Raw genomic sequence first — 15,592 nt, 5'->3', positions numbered from 1 at the left:
CAATTCAAGCTGGTTTAGGAAAAGGTTGGGCTTATATAAATAGAAAGTATTCAACAGTCTACTCAATGACAAAATTTTGAAAAAGGGAGGCCACTAAAAAGTGGAAAAATAGATTCTTTTGATTAATGACTCGGTAGTGGAAGAATGTTGCCCATACCCATCTGTGTTCCAGAAAATGTGAAGGAGATGGTTTATCTCCCACCAGGACAAAAGCCAGCAGAAAAGGAAAATCTTACAATGGAGAATTCTGGTGAATCTTCACTTATAGTACCCCATGAAGTCTGTAGTAACAATAGGGAAAGGAAACATGACAGACTAAAAAAAAATCTCACAGAAAGCCAGAAGGTAAGAATTAAAGTTTTTTTGCTGAATAGGGGTACAGGTGTGTATTTGAGTGGAATCTGGTTCTGTGTTTACAAAAGTATATAATATCACTAAATTATCTACTAACAGAATAGTAAGACAGGAAAACCAAAACAGAAAATAAAAATAGAATCTATGTTTCCTGTAGTGTGTTGTTCATTATGTATCTGTTGACTAAACTGAAAGAGCTCAGTGGCAATAGGCTATATTACTATCTGTACAAAATGCTTCATAAATTCTTGATATTTAAGCCAACATTTCCAATATTTTTTCAAAGTCAATCTAAAGCTGGTTCTTAAATTAATGGTCTCAGTTGTACCAAGTGCCCAACCATATCTGCTGAGTCAGTAAAAACTACAGTGCTCAACATTTTAATAAAACTTACATAGGTTTGCAAACTTTTCCCCTTACCTTTGTCACTGCTCTCACCAAGGTGTTGTCTTCTGCTATTTCCTCTTTCCTCTGCAGTATGAGAACTGTTGCCAACAGGCCGTTTCTTTGTTGGACAAGTAGATACATAATAATGGGTAAATGACCCCATACAATGTAGATCCCACACTCACAGTTGTGACTGAGTTAACTTTGAAGAGTGTCAGTGTTTCTTTCCTAGTGTCCTTTCCAGCATCTGCTTTGGATGAAGAGGAAGGTTCTGGAGCTACCATAGCTCAGGAGGTGGCTTCACGGCTCCATGGCCTCCCTCTGCTCCTGCCCTGTGCATATCAGTCCTTCTCTCAGCAGACTTCCCTCAGCACAGTGCTGTGACTTGGCCTCATCCATCTTTCAGCCGCTTTTCAAGCAGCATGATTCATGGCGAGTGACCTCCTATGTGGAGAATTGGCCCTGAATGACAAATAAGTAACAGTTACACAAACAGCGAAAAGCCCAAGAACTCAGGCCTTTTTTGGCTTTGATTCATAGATTTCTATGAAATGGTTGAAGTAGAGCTCATAATTTGATGTAAAACTGATTAGTAATGATGTACAGCTATTTGGCATCCTATTTAATACTGTGCTCCATCTTTTTATTAACAGTATTGTCTCTAATTTTCTAATTAGTTTCCAATCTTTGTATTTAATATTTGTTTATTCGTAAAAGTGGTTTTACTTCTCAGTAAATTCTACAGCACTTATGAAACATGAGGAGCAACTATATGTACCCTTAAGTGGTTTAAAGTGTCAGCATTCACTGCCTTTATTTGTTGGTATGCACCTGGACTGTAGCACTCTGATGGTATGTGGGGTATCAGTATAATTGCTAAGGCCTTCTGCAGATGCAAGAGTTTGCCCTGATGAAATGCAGACAAAATATACCTCTAGGGAATGGAAATTTTGGTCTGAAACCACATTACTTGCCTCAACACGTAACCTTGCCCCCAGTTCACATCAAATGACACCAACTGTCATCCCACAAGTTCTAGGAACACATTAGTTTCATGTCCGTGAAAGCACTAACCTCCTGATTTGTGTCTAGCTTTAGAATCAAAGACAATGTCTGTATTACTTATTCATAAACCAGTACATTTCAATGAAATCAGTCTAATGATTCTGGACTTTCTACTGTAAGATGTTTCTAGAGAGAGTGTCTAATTGGACTGTGCAGAGGTACAAATAGCCATCATCCAATGAAAAATCATCAACCAGCCTGAAACAGGCACACTTCTTGTTACATGATCTTTATACGTCAAAAAAACAAGGGCAAGGGGGGTCCACCTCAATTAATTAATTTTCCAAGAGTATTTATTTGCATGATGAAGCAAAGCTTGTAAAAGGTGGGGACACATATAACTGTTTTTATCAAGGTATTCTTCACTTTGATACTGCTGAGAATTTGACAGCACTGTTCTTAAATTAGATTTTTGTCATGAATGCCTTGATGTTTTGTACTCTGTATGTAGTAGGCCTCACGCTGTATTCTTAGAGACAAAAATAACTCCTTTGTGTTCAGCTGAGTAGCTTGTTAGCTGTCTGAGAGACTGAACAGTGATAAATAAGAGAGAAATAAAAGAAGACCGAGAGATTACTGAAACCTAGTGTGCCTGTACCTTTACAAGAGATAGTACTGGGTAGTATTATAGATGGGAAATCTTTTTGTGGCCAAAAAATGAAAGCCCAGACCTTCAGGCTACAGATAAGACATACATTCTTCATAGCAAGAGTGAATGTCCAAATCAGCAGAAGAGATGGACTCTGCATCGGCTGAAATCTTCCTTCACATTTCACTGGCTTTCTGAAATACATTCTTTAGTCAAATACAGGTTATGAAGTTCAGTAGAAAAAAAAAAAAATATTGGATGTATTGTGTATAATCATTTAGCAATCTCCCCTGTCCTTCCAATATTAAAAAAGCTGTGGGAAATGCAGTGAAATTGGATCCATGCTCTATTTACTCTTCCATTTAAAAAAAGAGTAACAAGTAACATTTAAATACTTTTAATGTATATGTCAAATGTTTTGCCATATCTGTAGCCTTTAGAATGAATAATCTGCATATTTTTTTGTGACTTCCATGGTCTCAGATCCTTGGGCTGTGATGAAAAATAGTGCCTTGCTTTAGTGGCTATCTTTTTCAGACAAATGTAAAGCTTATGGAAACTAAACCATTCTCATGAACCAACTGAAGTGGACAGCTGATTTTCTTTGGCTCTTAAAGACTTCAGCCAAAATCATTTTTCCTTTTCTTTATGTTTCTCCTGCAAATTCAGTCTCAGAAACAAGAAGCATTTGCTTTGCGTTCCATACACTTAAAAAGAAATAGAGTATTTTTTTTTTGTTTTTCTAAAGTTATCCTTGAAACAAAGAAATACTGTATAAAAGACTTCACAGCCTGTGGCACAGAACAACACACAACTTGGCCAGTAGACCATGTGTGGAAAAGAAAAAAAGCAATTTTAATGAATAGGTCCTGGGAAACTACATCAATTGCTATCATTACTTTCTTTCAAAATTAAAATGGTCCAATTTTAAGATCATTCTTCCAAAAACTTACACTCAAAAAAGGAAAGTATGTAGATTATAGTTTACAATTAGAAAGGGAAAAAGAAAATTTATGTTTAAAAATGTTTTATATACATGTCTATTATCTGTACCATATGAGTTGTGCTTTGTCCATAACTGTTCTATTGATAATTTACTTAAAATTCTTGGATAAGGACTGGACTTTTGGCAGGAGTGGGGTAGCATGGAGTATGTAAAACAAGAATCAGTGTAATCTGTTTCTTCTGGTGAAATACATTTTTATTTTGTTGAGAATTTTGTCTCAATGTACAAAAATGAAGTTCCACATGATTTAATATTTCTGATGCCACATACTAAATCCATTACTTTTCCAACCTCAACTAACAGCATATCAGTGAATGGTGCAGCTACCCTTCAGCAAGCTAGATCTTGCCTCACCTACACACAATTTCAGTTGAACTCCATGACACTTCTTTCTTTTAAAAAGTAGACATTTGAGTTCCAACTTGAATTGAGCATTTTTAATCTTTCAACATGCTTGATGCCAAAATATAATGCTATATGACAGTTTTGTAAGCTAACAAAATGAGCACTCACTATATCCTCCATTTTATTTCCACTGTAATGAAAAAGCTCATGATCTTAGCATATACATTTGCTCCATAGTATTACGTGCACTAGTTGCTTGCATGCAGTACTTCTTTCCTTTCTAAATTACTGCTCTGTTTAGTATTTTTTATTTTTAACAGACCATACTAGTCAGGAAAACGATCGCTAGTAACGTTCAGTTCATCACCCTCTTGCAGGGAAGTGCTTTTGCTTGTCTGCAGCCTTGTTAGGGCTTTGCACCCAACAACTGTCCCATCTGCATGCAAAACATAGGGAGCTGAAGCTAATATCCAGATACATCTGGCAAGGAAAGCCTAACACTCTAAGCATTAGTTTTAAGACACTCTGGCTATTACTGTTCCAGTCCCAACCAAATCATTTCACTGTTTCTACCTTCCCAGGTACTTGGTGGGCTGGTAAATTTTACAATCAACTGAGTGTTCTGAAAAATCCAGGGTCCTGGACATTTCATGTAGATAAAAAAAAAGGGATTATTCTTTCAATAGTGGTAGAGTTTTACTCTAGTGTTCTTGGCCAAAACTTCCATGGTCCAAGGTATGTGTTGTGCCTTCATGTTTGGTTGTTGGTCCCCATGCAGTTTAGTCACATTTAGGTGATTTTGAATGAATGTAGTTTGCAAGGTCTGTTGGGAATTTTCAGCACTTTATAAATGTAAAATACTGTATTATTACAGCTGCCTCCAAGAGAGAAGTTGCATTTAGCAGAACATTCGGAAAGAAAATTTACAGAAATCTATTAGAAGCTTAATTTTGTTCCCAAACCACAGTCACTAGAGATTCAAACTATTTATCTTGAATTGTACCTGCCAAATTTTGATGAGATGAAATTCCCCCCTCCCCATGTAAAAGTGCGGGACTGACCACAGTCATACTGCAGACTTTAAAGTAACCTGCATTATTAGGTTTTCTCCACATTCCAACCCATCTGCCTTAGGGTATTAAACCCTACTTTCATCTGTGTGAGGTTCAGTATTTCCAAATCCAAGCCATAAGGCCATGTCTAGACTACAAACTGAAAAGTAAGTTTGACTGCACACATGCGCACACTAAGCCACATGTCCCACAAATTTTCCATCTATGATTCTGTACGTAGCCCACTCACAGCTTGGATTTAAATAATCTACACTGCTATAAAGAAAAACAACCTCGCAGTACTAGCTGATGAACCATTACTATGATTGATTTTGCCTGGGTGCAGGCCAGGCAGACTGCCTGAACAAAAGCTTGGCCCACACAAAGCCACTGAGTATAATCAGTGTTTCTGAGTATAGCAAGAGTTTTTCCACCTCCTGGCACTCATGCTAAAGTAACGCCTTGGTATTAGTTTAAGGGTTTGTGGTGTGAATTATGAGAGAGTTAGGTCTTGAGAGTATTCTGAGATCCACACATGCTTGACAGTATAGATGCAAATCCTAGACATAAAAAACATTGTAATGGCCCCAAAATCACGAGATTAGATTAATGAGATATTTTCAAGTACACCGCCAACTTTTGATGCTGGAGCCCAAACCAATTAGGGTTCAGGATACAGCCTGAACTTTTACCATGCAAAGATTATGTGCGCCACAAAGCTGAAGGCTAGATTTGGAGAGCAAACTTAGTGTTCCTGCTCCTCAGGTGTTTTGCTGAAGGTAATAAGGCAAACAATGAGCGACTTCAATCCTCTGCAACATCCCTAGCCAAAAAGGACCTTAATAAACAAGAGTAATCCTGAAATATGATTACATTAAGCAGCCTCTGTATTCTTGGGACTGTCTTCCTTCCTTTAATCTTTGTGTGTGGGATAATTAAAATATTTTCAAGTTCTTTCAGGTATTGTAGTTTCACAAAGTGGTGCTTAGTCTTATGTGGTGATGTGGTATTAAGTCACTGATACATTACCTACTGTATGAAAATAAAGAGCAGCTAGTGATACAAAGAGGACTTGAATGGAAATGGAGGATTCCCAAGCCTCCCTTTCAAGGACAATCCCAGATTTCTTACAGTGGCATTGCTGCATGTGGCATGAGGTTGAAACTGGAGTCTCTGTGCTGAATGTCCATAGGAAGTAATGTGTATAGGAGGGGAAGGGGGCTTCTAGCAAATGATTCATTCGCTAATAAACTCTAAGCAGACTAAATTTATGTCAGGAAGAATGAGAAAAAGTCCTCCCTTGGATGTTTAGAACAAGGACTTGGGAAGAACTGACACCACATAATAAGCTCAAGTGTGCCAACATTAGTAATAAACATTAAGTAATGGAAAAACTGAAAAATGTAAACTATTTTTAACAACCTGGATAAAACAAGTATTTTTATAACCATGCTATTCATAAATATGATGAATTATTTTTAATATGTAAATGTGAATTTAATAATGCTAATTAAATAAAAGCTAATAAAAAGGCCACTTCGGTTGCCACATATAGACAGTTATAGTTCTTCTTGCCCTTTTAGACCTAACCGGTGAAATACAATTTTCCTGTGTTGGTGGTGAAATGCCATTGCTTTATTTACATTTTGGACTATGAGATCTCATATGCCACCTACTGGACAGATGTTTTAAGTTATTTTGATGTGCACGCCATGAGCACAGATTATCGGAACACTGCCAGCTAGTCTCTTGCTGATTTACTGCACCCAGGCTCTAAACCCAACTCCCTTTAAGACAATTGAAGGGTTTCTATTGACTTCAATAAGGTTGGACTTGGACCCTTAAAGAAAGTTAATGCCGCAGCAAAAAGCATGCATGGCTCTTCCTTCTGACAATTTATAAACCAGTTGATCTATCTCTAAGCAGTTTATTCTTCACAGTAAGTGTTTTCTAGAATGTAAAATAAAATGAAGTATTTTGCGGCCATATATACCTCTGTCCTTAGTAACCATCAATTCCATTCATTTTTTGTTTATACTTGTTGTCTAAATGAATAGTAATAAAATAACCACTTTCCTCACTTCACTTAAGAATAGAGAAAGCCATTAAACTCTTATTGAGTAAATTAGTTCCAGTAGTTCAGTTTTAGTGCTTTTTTAACAGACCTTACAATGATACTGGGTGTTGACAAGAATTATGTATTGGGTTGCCCAGAACAAAATATTTTATTTTGAGTAAGATATCCCTCTTTGATGTTCTCCATACTATTTATTAGAAGGAGCACAATATATCTATTCTATGCACAATTTCGAACATGCTACATATGTAAATGGAGTACAGTTCAAGTAAGAAGCAAATGTAAAACTGGATATAGTCTAGAGTGGGCACAACCAACAAGTTCATGTAGACATTTGGGATATAATAGCATTTACTGACGTTCCCTACAACTATAAAACATAATTTATGTTATAATTTCTTGTGCATATATAAGAAGTTTTAAAGTAATTTTCCTTTAAGTTATTTAAAAAACCCCAACCCCCTCACAGATATGGTTCTTTACTGTTGTAAGGAGCTCTACAGCAACAGGTACTTTCATCTGTTATAGACACAACTAAAATTATTTTCTGCTATTTTTTTACATAAGTGGGTGTGAAATGCATTGCTAATTACTAGTTAACAGAATCTCTTCAGAATACCTGTTTTACAGAATTTGTCCCCAGATTGCCTCCTGGACCTGCCTGATCTACTGGCTTTTTCTGACATTGTGGAAGTATGCAGCCTTAATAAGTACCTCAAATGCTTTTTCTCTCTTGAAGCTTCAACTCTGCAAAAATACCTGGAGAGATACCCTCCCAATCCTCTGTCTCCTTTGTTGGTTGCTAAAGGTGCTTCCTGCACAGAGGAACCAGGTGGACAGACATGGAAATGCCAGGCAGTCATTATCATAGGTATCTCTTAATGCTCCAACAGCTTGCCAGAGTTTGCAATGGAAAAAATAAAGGAGGGAGTCGATGTGGGACATTAGTCCTGTTCGGCTACACAATAGGTGGATGGAAATGAGCATCTGTGATGCAAGACTCTGAAGGGAAGCTGGAAGGTAAGATTTTCATGATGTTACCCTCTCAACAAGCAACAAAGGTAGCAAGTCAAGAGAAAACCAAAAATTATGCAAAACATCATCTCTTACTGGCTATTCATACAAAGGTGGCTTGGTAATCCAACCTTAAAAAGAAATCATGTATCTCCTAGATTTACAGGAGGCCAATCTGTTTATCATGATGGAATAATCATGCCAGGGATTTTCACCTGCAGGATTTTCCATTTGCAGTAATAATTGTTATGTTGTTCTAATAAGGCAGGCGCAAATGTGTGAGATGAGAGCTGTATTTTAGATGGAAACTACCAGAAGGAAGGCCAGTATTCTGTTTTTCCTCAGAGTGAAAATTTATTGGAAATACTCACCCTGAAAAACAAATTCAGATGTTGACAGTTATGAAAGCTTTATTTGTATAGTGTTTCCATGTTAGGATACATTTTAGAAAAGCAACCCTGCAAAAAGCTTTGAAGAATTGCAGAAAGGCCAAGTGAACAAACAGAATGTTCTGACATTTCTTTTCTTGAGTACTGTTTATATGTCAACTAAACCAGTTTGTAATTCCAAATAGACTTAGGACTGAAATCCCCAAACAAACGTCTCTCACAACAACTATGTTTTACATTGGAAAAGAATGCCTTTATTGCCTGATGATTACAGACATAAATAGTGACAAGGTTTTGAAAATGGTGTAACACATGTTCGTTATGGAGCTTATTCAGTATCTGGACACTGATGTCAGGTGCAATAGTGACCAGAACTACTGTTACAGCCAGTTATGAACAGTATGGACAAAGTTTAATCTTTGGAGAAACAGTAGTTTAAATTTCATCATTGCTGATTATCTCTGCTGACAGTGGCCTCATTAAGTTGTTTTGTAACCATATTACTTTAACTACATTTTAATTCTAAATGCTAATCTGTTGTGATCATATAGATACATAGAGCAGTAGCTGAAGACTGAAATCCCACTGCACTTCAGGCTAGAGGATGGTTTTGCTTAAAACTCTGTGGTTAAGCAAGTACAGCTAATATTTGTTTATTACCATAAAGGTATACTGCAAGACTTCTAAGCTCAGATAAGATAAATAATCCTTTAAAACCTAATGTCATGCTTAAGGCAGGGATTATCCTGCTGTTGTTGAACCACCATTATTAAAAGTCAAGATTACTCAAAGAAAAATCAAAATAGTAATATCTGGTTAGAATTTCTTTTTTCTCTGAAATTGTTTCTCAGGCATCTCAGAATGTGAGGATTTTTTCTTACTTGGACTAAAGAAAATATTTCAAAATCTTGACACCTACTACTGCAAAGAATTTCCATTCTTTGTCCTTTCCTGAAATGTTTTAATATTAAATTTTACATACAACCTGGGGAATGGGTGGAATGTACTGAAAATTCATTCCCACCTCTCAACTTCATGGCAACAGCATTTTTCATGCTCTTAGCCAAACTGAGTGTGCATGTGTTCTAATTAATATATTTGTATACATAAGTCAACAGCAACAACATAATGTTCTCACTGTAACAATGCCTAAAAAACTGTTAAGCACTTAGCCCTAAGATTTTAGGAACTTGACTCTTGGTGTGCATTTTGCCATTTTATTAGTTAAGGCTGTACTGTAGTCATAGTAAATTTACTAAGCCTTAGTTTAGTAAAAATGTAATTTTATTGTTTTAAAAGAGATCCTAGAGCATTCCAGTGAGGAGATCTATCAGCTCTTCCTGTTACATTTTCTTTTACATGTGAATTCAAGGTAATTAAAATTGCTGGAAAGGAAGTCTGGAATGGGCTGTAGTGCCTGCGTAGGCAGGTGATACTTGGTTCTGTGTCTTAATTTCATTCAGCCTGACTCATTCATTGATTGCATGAAACAGTTTGGGACTTAAAGAGAACCAGGCAACTGAAACTAACTTCCGATAGGAAGGAATATCAGTAGCTGACAGTAAAAACCAATGCATGAAGATATGCATATAAGTTCTTTGAGAGACAGATCTCCATTTTAATTAATGTTCCAAGTGTTTAAAACTGTGTTTGGGGTGATAATGTGGAAACATCTGCTGGATTACAGCAGATCCTACATGTGCAAATAGTAGATTTTCAGTACTGTACAAATGAAGTATAATATTGGATGGATTAATTTTAATAAACTAAGATGTACACATTTTGTTCAATTATATTCTGGTTCATGAGTTCTAAGTGAAACCCTGCTACTGAGTACATGGTAAAGTCTGTGAATTTGTTGTGCAGGATGGGCCATTTCTGTCTCTTGGCAGGGAAAGGATTACGAAGTATTACACTTATTAAAATTCTAATTTGGGGCCAGGTTTTGCCCTCAGGTACTTCCTTAATTTCAGTAGGGAGTTGTGCGTGTTTATCTGATTGAAGAATTTGGACACTAACATTCTTGGTGAAGGAAACTTTTTTCTTTAACAAGAATATGCATTAGCCAAATGTAAAATCCGAGTGTAGCAGGGATAGGTTTCTTACCAGGAGACAAATTTCAGTAACTGTCCTGTTTTGATAAGGTAAAGTGATTTCCTTGTCAGGGAGTGGGAGATAGAGCAGAAGGAAGGAAAGAGGGATCTTCTTCCAGATACCTTCTAGGCTTGTTTTTAAATTATGACTTTGGATCTAACAACAGGTTTGGCAAGTGTTTGCCTAGGAAATCCTGACACTATGCCAGATTTTCTTAGCTGATTTGTTGTAGAGTGTGCATTTTTTAAATACACTGTAATCATTTCAGACCACGTAATTAGAAACACAAAGCAGTTTACTGAAACATAGTGATATATTAAAAGTTCAGTTAATTACATGTAAAGAAACAAGTCAGACTTCAAAACCTTTACTCAGTTTCTATTTTATTTGCAACTGGGGCATGTTGATGGGACTTTGCCTGCTTAACATTGAGTAGGAGTTTCAGAATTTTAACCTGAGGGTAAAATTTTCAAAAGCATTTAAGTGACTGGCTCACTGAAAATCAATAGGACTTTCACTCCTTAGGGCAACATTTTAGAAAGTATGTAGATACTGAAGTCCAGTTGATTTCAGTGTCTGTGTATGTACTGCTCTATTGCCCTAAATCTCTTTAAAATAGAAGTGTTACATTTCAGTGTCACCTAAGAGTTTCCAAAAATGTTACCCCAAATAAACAAGCTCATATTTTTTCATTAGTAAAACCCTATTTTGATCTTCTTTCTTCTTCCACATACACAGAAATCACAAAACATGTTATGGATGATAATAAGCCACATCATCTTCAAATTGGTCTTAAAATCTTACTGCAAACACTTGAGAAGAGGTGGCACTTATAATTAGTATGGATAGTTCTTCACTCTAATGTAAATTTTCCTAGAATTTTAAAATAAACATATATTTCCCCCTTTTCAGTCTATTTAATGTCTTTTTCCATAAAAGTGATAAATTGCCTCCTTTGAAGCCACAGCCTGACCTAAATTATTCTGTCTACATTATGTATAAGAGCAAGTAGAAAAAAGTAAAATTGTAATATGAAGTCTTAGGGAGATTAAGACATAAATCAGAACTAATTAGTCATTCTCATTAATGAGAATATATGTTATGTTTTTCATTTAATCTCTCAATTGTAATTTCCTGAGAAAATTAAAAAGTACCGTTTAGTATAGAAAAACCTCAGTATTCAAAAAAATCTTTGGTTTGAGAATTTGGGAGCGGGGGGTGTATCTCGGTTCTCTAACATGTTTTCTGTATGAGCTTTAAAACTATGCTAGCTTGTTGCACAACAGCTTACAAGTTCTCAACAGTTGCATTTATTACAATTCCACCTCACTTTCAGACAAGTTCTCTTATCACGCTCCAAATCACATTTTATGCTGCTTTGAAGTACATTACTAATATGCTTATTGCTTAACAGAAAATAGCCTGACAGTCATTTATGTTTTAAGGTGCAAAGCAATAAATGTCAGTTTCTTTTTTGCAGTCATTTATCTGACTTATTCTCAAAGTATCTGCCTCTGGAAACAAGTCAGAATTGCAATGCCCTAATGGTCTTCTCTTTGGGACTAACAAAAAAATTTATGAACAAATTTTGAACCTTTCTTTCCATGCAGCCTTCATTCTAATTCTGGCCTTTTCATATCATTATTAAAACTGTGCAGGCCCAAGTTTTATGAAAAATTGGGAATTCCTTCTTTTTTTGTGCATGTTTGGTGATCATGTGGTTTGCAAAGACAAGGCGCTCTGGCAGTCATTTGTACTTGTCAGTGCATACCCTTCTATTCCCTGTGGCTGTTTTGTGCTGCTAGACAGGTGTGTGCACTCGGCACAAAACTTTGCCCTTTGGACATCATTATAGTGTCTAAGAAACATGGAGGATGGGATCCTGACAGACTTATAAATGACCATGAAGAAGGGAATTCTCTTTCGGTATCTTTACAGAACACATGCCTTGTATTAGTCTTCATCCATTGAGAGAAGTGTGGGTTTTTTTCTGTCACAGAAAATGGAGAAAGCAAGATTTAAGGTGTGGATAACTCTGGATACCATTCTCTCTGAAGAGTGATGGATGGCTTTACCACTGTGTTTAGGTTCATTCAGAAGCAAGGCTGTTAAGATACAAGAAGCAGTTAAGTTGAAAAAATTGTGTAGTTCAATGTAGCACTTTATCCCAGGGTACACGTACAAGCATTTAAATTAATCTGGTTAATGGGTTTCTCCTTGTGCCTTCCCCACAGCCACCTTTCAAGGATCTGACTAAACGATGGCCTTTACATCATGCCAGGCAGCAGAACAGGACTCTCGTGGAACCTTAGGAGCAGTGAAATCTAGTCTCCTGGATCCTTCACACTGAGCATTCACCCCCTCCAGACACCCAGGTATAGTCGGTATGCCCTGGCTCATCTTAAGCGTCATAACGGAAGATAAAGGAGAGAGAATTTATTGCCTAGGACTGAAACCATATAGGGTTTTATAGATCAATAAGAACATCCTGAGTTATGCCCAGAGGCAAAAAGGAAGCCAGTACAGACTTCAAAGACCTGTGTAATATATTCCTTATGGCCGATATTACAGATTAAGCACAGAGCAATGTTCTACTCAAGCCATTGAATCTGACTAGAATAAGGACAGACTGTATGTTGTTTCAGTCTATTTTGGAGGGTACAAAGGTAACTTAAAGTCTTCACCTTTGAGAACTTATCATGATCACCTAACTAATGTTTTATGTCTAGGAACCTATTCTGAGCCAAGCGTCAAGAAACACCTTTTGACTGTGAAGTTCGCTCAGGAAGAATAACCAAATTTGACTGACCAGCATCCCTTCCCCTCATGTGACTTCTAATTTGTCTCAGGAAGACTCAGAAAAAGTGAAACACTGCAAGCTCTAGGTTTGACAAAAGAAAGTATAAATCAAATTAACCGACAAACTCCTCAGAAACCTGCTTACCTTTCAAAGTAGGGAGGCTGACAGTACTGACCAAGGAACTGAAATAATGAAATTTTCATACAATATTTGTAAAAAATGGAAAATACAAATTAAATTACAATGAAGTCTACTTTGTGTCCAGTGCACAGTAAAATGAGGTAATCTATATTATCTCTCCTGTGGCAAATTCAAGGCCAAACTTGTCCTTTGTCTTGAAGTTTGTCTTGAGGTCTCCCTTCTCTAAGTGACAAGACCAAGAGAAGTATGTGACAAACTTAATGGTTTCATATAGCCCAGATTTGAAGGGGTGATTTTTAGCTTTCATTGAAAGCTGAAAAAGTTGAGGCTTAGCAAGCTCCTTGCAGCCCCAGTCCTAGACCCCCAAGGTCCCATTCATTTTTCCTGTGAGAAGATTATATGCATTATTTCAAAGAAAGCAGCTCTCAAGGAAGCTTCTGACTTTGCCAAGTCTCATCTAATGTGGGAAAATCTTTCTACTAGGAAAAGGTCCTCTGACTGATATCCACAGGAATTGTGGCTAACCGGAAAATGGGTCCTGTGTTTTTAATTATATTGGCTCCGTTCAGCACAGAGACTATCCTGCAGGGAAGGTGAGATGTGTGAAGGTCTGTATGATCTGTGAATGTGAGAAAAAATGAAGTAGGACTTGAACATCAACAAAACAGACCTTTGGTTAGCTGCTGTTGAAGAAAAATAATGCTCAAATATTAATGGTCTGTAATGTACATGTCTTCTTAAGGAAATTTTTGCTTTCTACTTTTTTTTTGAAAGGGAAGGTAAAATGCACATCTTCGCTTTTGTGGTTAAATAAGATGTTCCATGAGAGTGGAACTTGGAGCTTTGTCAGGGGTTAGTAGTGATCCCACTCCTCCATACATTACTCTGCTGAAAGATCTCACTCTGCCTTGCAACATTCTTGTTATTCCAGAACTGGGTTGGGCTAGTCATAATAGATGCAGGCAATCAACTCAACTTCCCCACACACAGCTCTGCCAGTAAAACTCACTTCACCTTACAACACTCCTGTTTTTCCTGTGTCTTTTAAGCAAAGGCTATCAATTTGGCACCTACTGTGGATCTGTCCTTACTCCTGCTGAAATCCAGGACAACCTTCTAAGTGATGCGAGAGGAAAGTGCTGCTGATACAAATGTCTGCTTGTTTCCAAAATGAAACACAGTTGTCTTCTCTGAATGACTGAGTTTTTGACCCTGACAGTAAAGGTAACTGACCTGTGTTCCACTTCAGCTTCCATTACAGCAAATAAAATCCAGGATGACTATACTTATCAACTCGGTTACAAATAATGTAAGTGCGATTAACCTTTACATAATGTGGCCTCCTGCATGGTTGTGCTTTTTCCCCAAGAAAAGAGTTTCCCTTGAATTAGAACACTATAGCTTTCAACGTTGATCACTGTTGTTTTCTTTATAATGAAAATCTAGACAGCATTTACTATGATGCAGACAAGCATTGCCCTACTGACAACATCACAATTTACACTAGCGCTTGGATTTGGGCCATGCAATTTTAAGTAAAATCAAGTAAGTGTGTGACAGTAAAATAGTATGCCAAAATAAGGATTATTCTTTCCTCTTTGTTTTCTTTATCACATGAAATAATACATTAAAAATACACAAATGCTCTAGGCAATGTACAAAACTAAAAAAGACTAGTTTGGTGAATGAGCATAGTGAGAGGCTATGAATATGGATATGTTTGTACAAAGGAGCCTAGAGGAGATACATTTTATGCGCAGTGATACAGAAACACATACTTGTAACTCTGCACACCAGGGAGAGACTATTCCCCTTAAACAAGTAGTTTCTCTAGCAGCGCTCCTTGTTGATCAAAGCTGCATAATTTAAAGCATCTAGAGGCAGCTTTAAATTATTAACAATTTTTTTTTTTAAAGTGATCTTGGTATATTGCAGACAGTATTTGTGTAACTAGCGGTCTTCTGTAAGTTCTATAAACTTTTGCATCCTTACAGAGCTGGCAAGTTTGCTGAAAGTCACATTCAGAACTTTGCATAACAGGAGCAAGAGAGACTCTTTCTTACACTGTGTTAGACACACCACACCAAAATGCCAGGCAAGCAAGGCCATGCAGAATGGAAAGGCAAAGCTGGCCAGCCTCTAGATCTCAGCCCGGATGCTGCTGTGCGGTGTCTTAAGAGTTTTCCGATACCCTCAAAAGCCCCAAATAGGAATCCTGCAATTAGTGCATCTAACTCCTCCTTTACTGCAGTCTTCTCTCCTATTGGTAAAAGGTCTTC

The 15,592-nt window shown here is 37.0% G+C and overlaps 1 long non-coding RNA gene across 1 annotated transcript in view; it reads right to left on the bottom strand.

Moving 5' to 3' along the window:
• LOC114017511 (uncharacterized) overlaps positions 1–15,592 on the bottom strand; it is a 46,178-nt gene that overhangs the window by 13,288 nt on the left and 17,298 nt on the right. The window lies entirely within an intron of this gene.

The sequence above is a fragment of the Falco cherrug genome, chromosome 4, assembly GCF_023634085.1.
Source record: "Falco cherrug isolate bFalChe1 chromosome 4, bFalChe1.pri, whole genome shotgun sequence".
NCBI lineage: Eukaryota > Metazoa > Chordata > Aves > Falconiformes > Falconidae > Falco > Falco cherrug.
The sequence above is the reverse complement of the archived record's forward strand: the minus strand, read 5'-3'. Positions and strand labels throughout refer to the sequence as shown.